Source organism: Geotrypetes seraphini, chromosome 1 (assembly GCF_902459505.1).
Source record: "Geotrypetes seraphini chromosome 1, aGeoSer1.1, whole genome shotgun sequence".
Lineage (NCBI taxonomy): Eukaryota > Metazoa > Chordata > Amphibia > Gymnophiona > Dermophiidae > Geotrypetes > Geotrypetes seraphini.
This window is the reverse complement of record NC_047084.1, coordinates 303,462,050-303,472,115: the sequence shown is the minus strand read 5'-3', so window position 1 is coordinate 303,472,115 and position 10,066 is coordinate 303,462,050. Positions and strand designations below refer to the sequence as shown.

General features: G+C 42.3%; 1 protein-coding gene across 1 annotated transcript in view; it reads left to right on the top strand.

The window, feature by feature from the left end:
- Window positions 1-2,314: 2,314 nt before the first annotated feature.
- The window catches only part of DQX1 (DEAQ-box RNA dependent ATPase 1), a 100,665-nt gene continuing 92,913 nt past the window's right edge, over window positions 2,315-10,066 (top strand). Inside the window, exon 1 of the mRNA XM_033955108.1 lies at window positions 2,315-2,580. The gene's annotated coding sequence lies outside the window, so the exon portion shown is untranslated. The remainder of the gene's footprint in view (window positions 2,581-10,066) is intronic.

Below are 10,066 nucleotides of genomic sequence, written 5' to 3'. Positions count from 1 at the left end.
TATTTTTTGAGCCTAAACAATTGATAGGATTTATAGAATCTAAAGAGCATGTAGGGCCTGTAACTGAAAATGAGTAACCTGCTATGAATGGCTGTAGCACCGCAGAAAAATGCCGCTTTCTATGTTGGATAAGATTCGTCTTATTTCTTATTTTTATTTTTTCTTAAGTCTCTCTCCAAAAGTTGTGGACTAAATAATTTGAACTATTATTGAGTAACCAAAACACTGTGTTAAGTGGAATTGGGGTTATAGTTTTGTTTTTTTTCTCTTATAATATTTTGTGTAATCTGTGTACAAGTATGTTTATTGCTTGTTTGTATTAATTAAATTGAATAAATAAATAATAAAAAAAAGAAAAAAAAAGAAAAACCTTCACAGACTCCAACGGATTCAAAATGCCACAGCCCAGCTTATCTTTTCAAAAAGTAAATTTGACCACGTCACACCGCTCCTTTTCAAGCTTCATTGGCTTCCGATAATTTCCAGAATCCACTTCAAATGCATCTGTCTAACCTTCAAGATCATTCATGGCATCATTCCTCCATTAATCCCGCTCTCTTGGAACTCCTCAAACCCTAACGCCTCCAGACCCATCCAAAAATTGAAACTCTCCTTCCCCTCACTAAAAGGCATTTCTCTCCCAGGAAAATTAGGGACTTCCCTCCCCTTCAGACTCACCGAGCTCTGGAACAACCTTACCTTCCCTCTTCGGAACCTTAGTGCTCTCCAACCCTTCCGTAAACAGCTGAAAACCTGGTTATTCTCTAAAACCTAACATCCCTCCTAATTTGACGCCCTTGCCCTCTAACCTCCCTCTTTCCTCTGTTCCTCTTCTAACACTTTCCATGGAGTTCCTTTCAAATTACTATTCATGTAAACCGTGCTGAGCTCCACGATTGCGGAGATGGTGCGGTATATAAACCTAAGGTTTAGTTTAGTTTAGGTACCTGTGCTTCTGAATACAAGCAGGGAAATGAGATTTAAATGGAGGATATGGAAGCCTTCCCTGAAGTGAACCAGCCAGTCTGTCCACAAGCAGTAGAGGCTATGGATACTTCCATGGAACCAGAAGAAGTGTACGTGGAAGAAAGCTAAGTTTGTTTTTCCTTGAATCATTTGATGTTTTGAAGAAAGGGACTTGTGCTGGCCATGTGAGCACTGCAAGGCTCACTGCTAAGAAACGGGGTCCTGTTCTATGAACTTTGAATTGAGATTTGATTTTTTTGGTTTTCCCTGTTTGTGAAATACTCTGCCACTGAGAGTGATAGAGGGGTAGTGGGGTGAATCCACAGAAGATCTTTTGTGGTTGGGATCGTGGGGCCAGTTTGGCAAATTTTGTATTGTGGATTCAGCAACTCCCCTCCCCCACCAGCTTCTAAAGTTGGTAGGGAAAGCCTGTTAAAAGCCAGGCCAATCCAGTGTGTTTTGCTGGGACTAATGAACTTTGATGAAAGACTGAGTTAAGGACTGTGCAGATTTTTCATTCCTTATTTTTATTCTTTTCTGTGAAGAAAAGCTGATTCAGGACTGTTTTGTACCTATCTGGGAGAAAGGTGTGGGTCAGCCTTTTGCAAGACCGATTTTTCTGTTTGCAATTTATTTAGTTAGAATTCTTGAACTGTGGCAGCATTGCTGAATGAAGCTTTGTTGGAAAATTAAAGTTTTTGTTTGTTTGAGGAAAACACTTTACAATCCTGACTTTTATTGTGTCACCTATATTATCACCTCCAGCAGGGCTTTCAACCTGTGAAGGCACACCAGAAACTATTATTTTTGCGCACTGCCCGGTAGCCACTCCAAAGCCCGGTACCGGCAGAGCGACAATATATGAATGCATTAAAATCATATGGCTTAGAACATTTATAGACAAAGCAATTATTATATACACCATACTACACAATAAAAACCATATATAATTGTAAAACACATTCTAAAGAGTTAATCTTATTAAAAAAAAAAAAAACCACAAAAAAACAACCCAATACGGATTACTAAAAGTGCTTTTGCTTTCAAAGAACAGCATCTAAATACAGACTCCTTAGAGACGCCAAGTATCTACTAATTACAGGCTGTCGGAGCAGAAGCCTATGGTTAAACAGATTACAGCAGCCTAGAGCTGACTAAGCAAAACTTGTTTCACTGTGCCACTGTCTAAAAATGAACAGCCTGTAAAATGGTAAACCGGCTTTATTTAGCTATCATGTTTGGAGTTTTTTCACAACCCTGAAACTCTCAAACGGGCAGAAAGTATATGTATGGACGCCAGAGTGAGGCTTGGATCTACGGAGAGACTATTGGAGCACCAAAACGAGGCGTGCAACACACGGAGAGAAGGCTATTGGAACACCAGAACGAGGCTTGCAATACAGAGAGAGGGAGAGACGGAACAGCAGGAGGGAATACAGCACTCGGGGCAAGAAAGTAATTCAAAGACCCACAACCTGCTAATGCCAAAAATTTCCTGCCAGTGGCCTTCAAAAAAAGTAGCTCAGTTTATTGGGAAACAATTACACTGGCACCACTGCTTTCCAGAGTCAGACGGAGACTCCTAAATCTGTGCGAGGACACCGGCGTTGCCAAGTGAGTGTGTTGTTTTTTGTTTTTTTTCCTTGCTTTGTTGTAAACAGATAGTTCCTTATCTTCCAAGGGGAAGGCTGATGCCTTCGAGGCTTTTTGCTCTATTGCACACAGGGAAATATAAGTACCGGTAGGTTGTTTCTTGAAGGAGAATGTGTCTCCATTTCTATGCAAGCTGTAAAACCCAGGATTGATTTTGTTCTTTCTGACATGCAGTTACGTGGTGTTGATAGTAGAAATGGAGGTTAGCAACAAAAATTAAAAAAAAAATTGGTGTGATCCGTTGCTCAAGCAAGTTATTTTACCCTCACTAATACAGATCACCTATGTCAACGGAAGTGGAATGTTTTTTGATTGGGGGAGGGGGTTAACTAATCCAAATCCATTCTGTTCCTCTAAGCTCTCTTATTGCTAATGGTATTTAAATATAAAAGTCGTGTGACCCTCCTCTCTCCAGGAAAATGCCTCTGTTGCAGAACAGCAGGTGGAAGACTCTCTCCTTGGGGGCACTATGGTGATAAGAGCTAGTAGAGCTGCCTAATGTAGGAGGAGTTGGGAGACTGGTATAATTGTGAATGTTGAGAAAATACAGTGTTACCATATGGCTTCAGAAAAAGGAGTTGGCCCGTAGCTTGGAATAACTGTCAATGAAAGTGTCAAATAATCTGATACTTGGAGGGTTTTATAGTCAAACATCCCAGGAGGACAGATTGAGACATCTGGGTTTTATTTCCATTGAAAGCAATGGAAGTAAAACTTGGATGTCTCAATCTGTCCTCTTTTTTTTTCTGGAGCCTTATGGTAACCCTAAGAAAATATAATTAACATTGTTCTTATGCAAGGAGTGGGGTTTGGATGAAATAAAAGTACATTGGTACCTTGGATTACGAGCTTAATCTGTTCCAGGAGCATGCTCGTAATCCAAAATGCTCGTTTATCAAAGCAAGTTTCCCCATAGGAAATAATGGAAACTCGTTTGATGCATTCCCCCACCCACGAGAACCGGCATTGCTCCCCCCGAAGGTCCCCCCTGCAATCCGGCATCCCCCCCCCCAACGGATAAACGTGAACTCGCAGGCCTTGATCATGCTCAGATGCTCAAAGCCCTGTAGAAGAGGAGGCCGATTTTCGGGCATCGGCGCCAAGCACAGGATGTGCACCACGGTGGGTAAGAAGCGGCGGGAGGGGGGGGGGCATCGTAAATCAAGCCATGCTCTGTTTCCGAGGCACCAATTTTGCAAATGTTTAGCTCGTTTTGCAAAACACTCGCAAACCGGTGCACTCTTAAACCGAGGTACCACTGTATCTGTATTATAGAGCAAATGGTCTTTGGTTTCCCATACTCCCTCCCAAGATCTGTAGAGAGAAGGGAGTATCCTGCGGGGCATCCCCAATAACGGCTGCTGTATCAAGAAAGTGGAGTTCTCCTCTGCTACAGTAGCAGAGGTGAAAGAGGAATAGACTCGGTGGGTGAACAAATGAAGACCCTACGAGCAGAGTAGTGGGCGCCTTCTGAGAATGAGGATAGACAGTGAGGTCTAGGCCTCTGTGCAGTCCCACAGCTTGGAAAGAGTCCAGTGGGACCAAAATTCTTTTTGTTTGGAGAGAGTCTGGACAGGTTACAGCCTTCATTTAAGCTACCAGATGGGATGGGTTAGAGGACAGATGGACTAATTGAACTGCTGTAAACTAATTTCAACAGTCTAAACCTTTTTGTTAGAGTGTTTATTTTTGATTACTATTGTAGTTTTGACAGTAAAGGGTTCAATTTAAAGTATTCTTGGAGTAAAAATGCTTATTTTTGTGACTTTTCTCCAGAAATGGATAAGGTGGTATCTTAAATCTGGGTGGCCTGCACCCAGCTCTACACAAGAACTCTGTTTTGTAATCACCTGGTTCCTGATACCTGTCCCAAAGAACTTAGTCAGTGCCTATGGATTCTGTTAATGGGACCAGGGTTTCAGTTAGTTGGGTTATGGCCTAATTCATTCCACTGCCTATGCTATATGGCACACAAAAGTATGATCTCTGAAAGTTGATAGCTGGTGTTCTGTCAGCTTTGTGTAAAAAAAACATACTAAGATCAAAAGGATCTGCTGGGTTTGAGTTATGGGCTTTCTTGGCTTTCTGACTGAATTTCAGAACTAGAAAGACTGGAAAAAAATCCAGGGTGATAAGTTGTGTTAGTGACTAGCACCACCTCCCTTAGTTGAAGAGCATCCACTGAAGCTGGAAAACTACCGTAAGGCTATGTTATAGGACAGACTGAAAGATGGAAAGAATATAAAGGCTGGGAGTAGTATGGTGGGGGAGGAGAAAAAAATGCAGGGGTGGAAAGTAGTGGTGTAAGTTCTAATGCTTGTCTTCCAATCAAATTTGCTGAGGGCTCTTATCTCTTCCCCCCTACCCCCCAAAAAAAAAAAAAAAAAAAAAAAAGTGAGGGCCTGAGTTACCTGAGTAGGAGATGTTCCTGCATTGTTCAGTCTATCTAAGCAGATCAGGAGTGGAATATTCAGCGGCACTTAACGTAACTAGCCAGTGCCATTGACTATCCCCTCTGAACTGTCTGGGCAGTACCAGGGTACAAGTCTGGGAGCAGGGTATGGGCAGAACTGGTAGTTAATCGAACACTGATATTCAGTTAATCAGTAGTTAATCAGATGATATTCAGTTCTATTGCCAGCATAGCTAACAAAGCAAGTAGGACTGGTTTACTATTAACCTGCGTAAGTTTAGTAGGAGATGAGCACTTTCTTAACTTTAAAATTATTGCCGTGCCCTGCCTTCTGATATCTCTCTTCAGTTAAATTAACTGATTCCTGCCTCTCCTGTCCCTATGCAGTTCAGTTGAAGAAACAGTTTGAGCACGTGTCCTGCTGCTGGGGCCAAATTGCGCAATAAGGGACCTAAAATCATGCGGCTCTTGCTTTGAGACTTGGCCCAGCAGCAAAAGATGCCATGCTTAAGTGCTTCTCTGGTTGATGTGTGGGAGGTGAGGGTTGGTTGTTTAATTGAAGACAAATGTTGGGAGGCTATTGAGACAGACATGGGAAAAGCCACTGTTTGCTCTGGGGTTGGTAGCATAGAATATTGCTACTGTTCGGGTTTCTGCCAGGTTCTTGTGACCTGGATTGGAAACTGGATACTGGGCTAGATGGACCATTGGTCTGACCCAGTATGGTTGTTCTTATGTCATGGCAGCATGGTGACACTGCTAAAGATATATACAGTATGTGCCACATTATATCTCTGTCCCTGCCACTGAATTCTCCCACTATGCATTGGTGGGGGAGGGGAGGACTGCTTTCATGGTGTTTGTTCACCACCAGTGGTATAAAAAAAATCAGTACAGAAAAGAAGAAGATAAAAGAACCTTCTTTTTTCCCCTCCTGGCTCATACAAAGTTTTGGTTGGCACCTAAAGTGGCAAGTTGCTCTACATCATTTAAAAAGGCACAAACCATGGGCGGGCCTGCTGGCTCAATGACAATGCCATACGCTGCCAAATGGAAAGGTCTTGGTGTAGTGCCCCACTTTGTTTCCTGAAATCAGATTAAGGCTCAAATCCTTGTTAGGATTACTGGGCATGCCTCAGCAGGTCAATTGCACTCGGTTCAAATTTTTAAATCAAGTCTTCTAGAGATGTTGCATATGACAAGATTTTAGCCTTGTTGAGGGGAGTGAGTCATCCTTATAGCTTAAAGGTGACACCATGTGGTCAGATTCAGGGCTCAGGGTTTCAGAAGGAGCCATTTTGGTACATGGCCCAGAATATTTAGTGATGGTTCTATGCCATGAAATGGGGTAGGTTGAGGGAAAGTGTTTATTGATTTGAAAAACATGATCTGTCCTGTTGATCATAATAGCCAAAAATACTATGTGATGCTTATGCGTCGGAATTAAAGATTCACAGTAACGTTCTAAGAGCCGCAATTTAGTGGGCATCTGGCCAGTGTCTTAGAATTTTATAGTTCCTACTTTCTGAATGCTTAAGCACTCTGATGATCATATCTTGCTAGTTAGTGAAATGTTGTACCGTTGGCCATTGTTTACTTTCATCTGTAGCACAAAAATCTCCAGAGGCAGAATTGCCTGTTCCCCAGGAGGCTCATCTACAGGATATATTTTTCCCTGTCAACACTTGTATGCTGTTTTTCAGTGTTTCCTTTCAGAAAGTCGAAAGGATCAGGTGCACTACTGAAATGGTCGCAGTGTGAAAGTTTTGTAGCAGAACAGAAAAAAAAGGAATTCTTTTTAGTAACAGCTTGCATAGATGGTAGTCTTAATGCCCTATGTACATGCTGGAAGTTTGAGCAACATGTTCTTCAGCGGCTGATGTAATAAGGAGCACCAAGTTATTCGCATTTTTGTGTGTACAGCCAACAACTGATACAGGAAGGACTTTGCAGACACAAAATACGTGGATAAGAACATATTCAGCATAGATTTGATTTGTGGGATAATGGGGGTGATGGTGCCTCACCTAAATTTTCCAAGTGCATGTGTCAAATTGCCTCTCCTCCCACCACTTACTACTGGCAGAATTCTGCGCAACTGCACAGCGCAGATTTTTCCATCTGTGCAAAATTCTGCCCAAATCTTCTGTTCTTCCCCTATCTCCTCCTCCTTCCCTGTGCGGGGTCTGACCTCTCTCCTTCTGACCAATTCCCCACCACCACCATGAGTTCCCAAAGAAGCAGCAGAGAAAGTGCTGTGAACAGGCAGCATGTAGCCGGGGCATTCCCTCTGCTGCATCACTTCCTATAGATGATGATGCGGGAATGGAGAAGGGATTCAGGGTACAAGCGAGAGAGGTGAGTGGGGTGAGGGGACATGGATGCTGTACCCATAAGGGTAGTGATGGGGGGTGAGTGGGTGGTAGAGTGAAGCATAGAGAGTGACCAAGACCCGGAATGGGGTGGAAAGGGAGGAAGAGATTCTTAGCCCTTGGAGAGAGGGAGAGAGAGATGACAGACTATGGGAGCTTAGTAGGGGATGCAGGGTGCAAGTGAGAGAGGGGTGCAATTTAGAAAGAGACAGAACTGCAGTTGGAGTGAGAGAGGGAACTGAGGAGGCTGGAACTAGAGAGAGGAAAATATAGGAAGGAATTTCAGGCCTCAGGATAGGAGAATTCTACAAATAAACTTTACAGAATTTTATTTATTGTGTGCAGAATTTTCAAAATTTTTGTGCAGAATTCCACCAGGAGTAACTACTGCTGACCTGTATACTCTTTGCCCCTCCCTTCCAAGCTAAGCAGGGAAACTACACTAGTGGTGCACAACTTACTACACTGCTATTTAAAGCCTATATGAATGAAGGCATTAGCTATTATGCAGGCAAGTTTAGGGAAACGCCAAATGTTTACTACATTGGTAGTGGTGGTTGTGGGTGGCTTTTTTTTTTTTTTTGGTTTAAATACCAGTGTTTAACTCCTGGTCTGAGGTGACGTAAAACGCTCGTGTTTTTCCAGTGTCAGCAGGATTTACCTGTTGACGGTCAAACGAACAATTTTACAATATTGAACTCGAGGGGTCTATCCCTTTGGACTGTTGGATCAATCAGATGATCGAACTGGCCTGCTTTCAAATTTTCTATCATAAATGTTCAACAAATCCTAAGATCAAGGCTACTTGGCCTTGTGGGCAGTGTTCCTGCGGTTGCCTCTGGTTGCTTCTTACTCACTTACTTCCCCTGGGTGAGGTACTGTATATACTCTAATATAAACCGACCCGAATATAAACTGAGATAACCTTTTCCCCCCCCCCAAAAAAGGAAGAAAAGGGGTTGACTCGCATATAAACTGGAAGGGGGGAGGGTTAATATTCAAGTTTCCAAGTTTATTTAAGATTTGATGGATTGCTTAATTAAACTTCAAAGCGATGTACATAACTAAAATCCATACAACTTTCAGGGGGACAAAACATGTTTCTCTTCCAGCCTCCTCACTCATTCACCCCCTTCTCTGCCAGGTTCTGTACCCTGTCTCCCTCTCCCTTCTGATGACTTGCAGAGCTCCACCAGGCCTGCTGTGAGACCTGGTGGTCCAGCGGTGAACAGGAGAGATCCCTCCCGCCTCCTGTCCCAGCCAATTCTAAGAATTTTTACCTCCCTCCCCTCACGTTGGTAATTATTCCAATACACCCAAGCCTAATGGTTGAGTCTAAAAATGGATCACTGTGATAACATTTCCATAAAGAGCCTCAAAGGTAAGTCCCATGTTTACAGACCAAAACAAACCACACTTAGGATTAAATAATGGAGTTCCATTCAATATGTTCATTCAAGCCATTAGGCTATACAGCTCTCCCTCACTATTCGTGGTTTTCCTATTAATGAATTCAATTATTCGCAATTTTTTTTTGCTTCTAAGTTTCTTCTAATTTTCATTTATATGCAGGCTGCCCAAATCTCCCCGGACCTTACCTGGTGGTCTAGCGGTGATCTTCCTGCCCTGAGTCCCCATTGTAGTCTTGGGGATCCAGGGCAGCCATTATGATGACGGCTCTGCACGGGACAAGAGTGCAGGAAGATCACTCCTGCCCCGTGTCACCGCTAGACCACAAGGTAAGGTCCGGGGAGATTTGGGCAGCCTGCAAATAAATGAAAATTAGAAGAAACTTAGAAGCAAAAAAAATTGTGAATAATTGAATTCATGAATAGGAAAACCACGAATAGTGAGGGAGAGTTGTATTGCGGGTTGATACAAAACTAATTTTGACCTGTTTAGTGACCTGGCAAACATATTTAATGTAAATAATTAATTGTTTTACAACTGAGATGTCTGTGGTTTCATCACACAGAATACTGAAAAAATTTTCAGCGTGCATATTTTTCAGTATGTTAGACTTTATTTCTGATGCTAAGACATCCAGCAGCTCTTGCATTATTCTTTCTGAGATGTAATATGCATTTTTACCAACATTGAGATGTTGTAAAAAGGAACAACCCATTTCTTTACAGTGTTCCTTCAGCTTTTCAAACAACGTATGTGGTAATTCATTTTTTGCCAACCAATACATGGATCTTAAAGCTCCCACAAAGGCATCTCTCTGTAAGTTATTTAACATAGATACAGATCTTTCAATTTCATCGATTCCATTTTGCTCTAGTACACGCTTTCCTAAAAGATCAGAAGACTCAAAGTGTGTTTTACTTTTTTCATGGTCCAGCAAGCTTTCTTTTTGAATTCTTGTGCATGGCACATTTACCCAAGGTGACTCCCTCCTTGGGAGGTGTTTGTTTGAATATTTCATGCACAATGAGCACCACATACCATTTTCTTTGACCATTAGCCAATCAAACTTTTTAAACCATTGTTTGTTTATGCCGGATAAGTGGTGCTTAGATTTATCAATTGGCAGAGTGTGTGCTGAAAAGATTTCGCCTGATGGACCAGCCTCTGCAATGTCTTTGTCTGAAATTGCCACATCAGCAGTTGACGCTGCACCTTCATTGGTTTGTGGCATCTCTTTTCTGAAATAACTGAG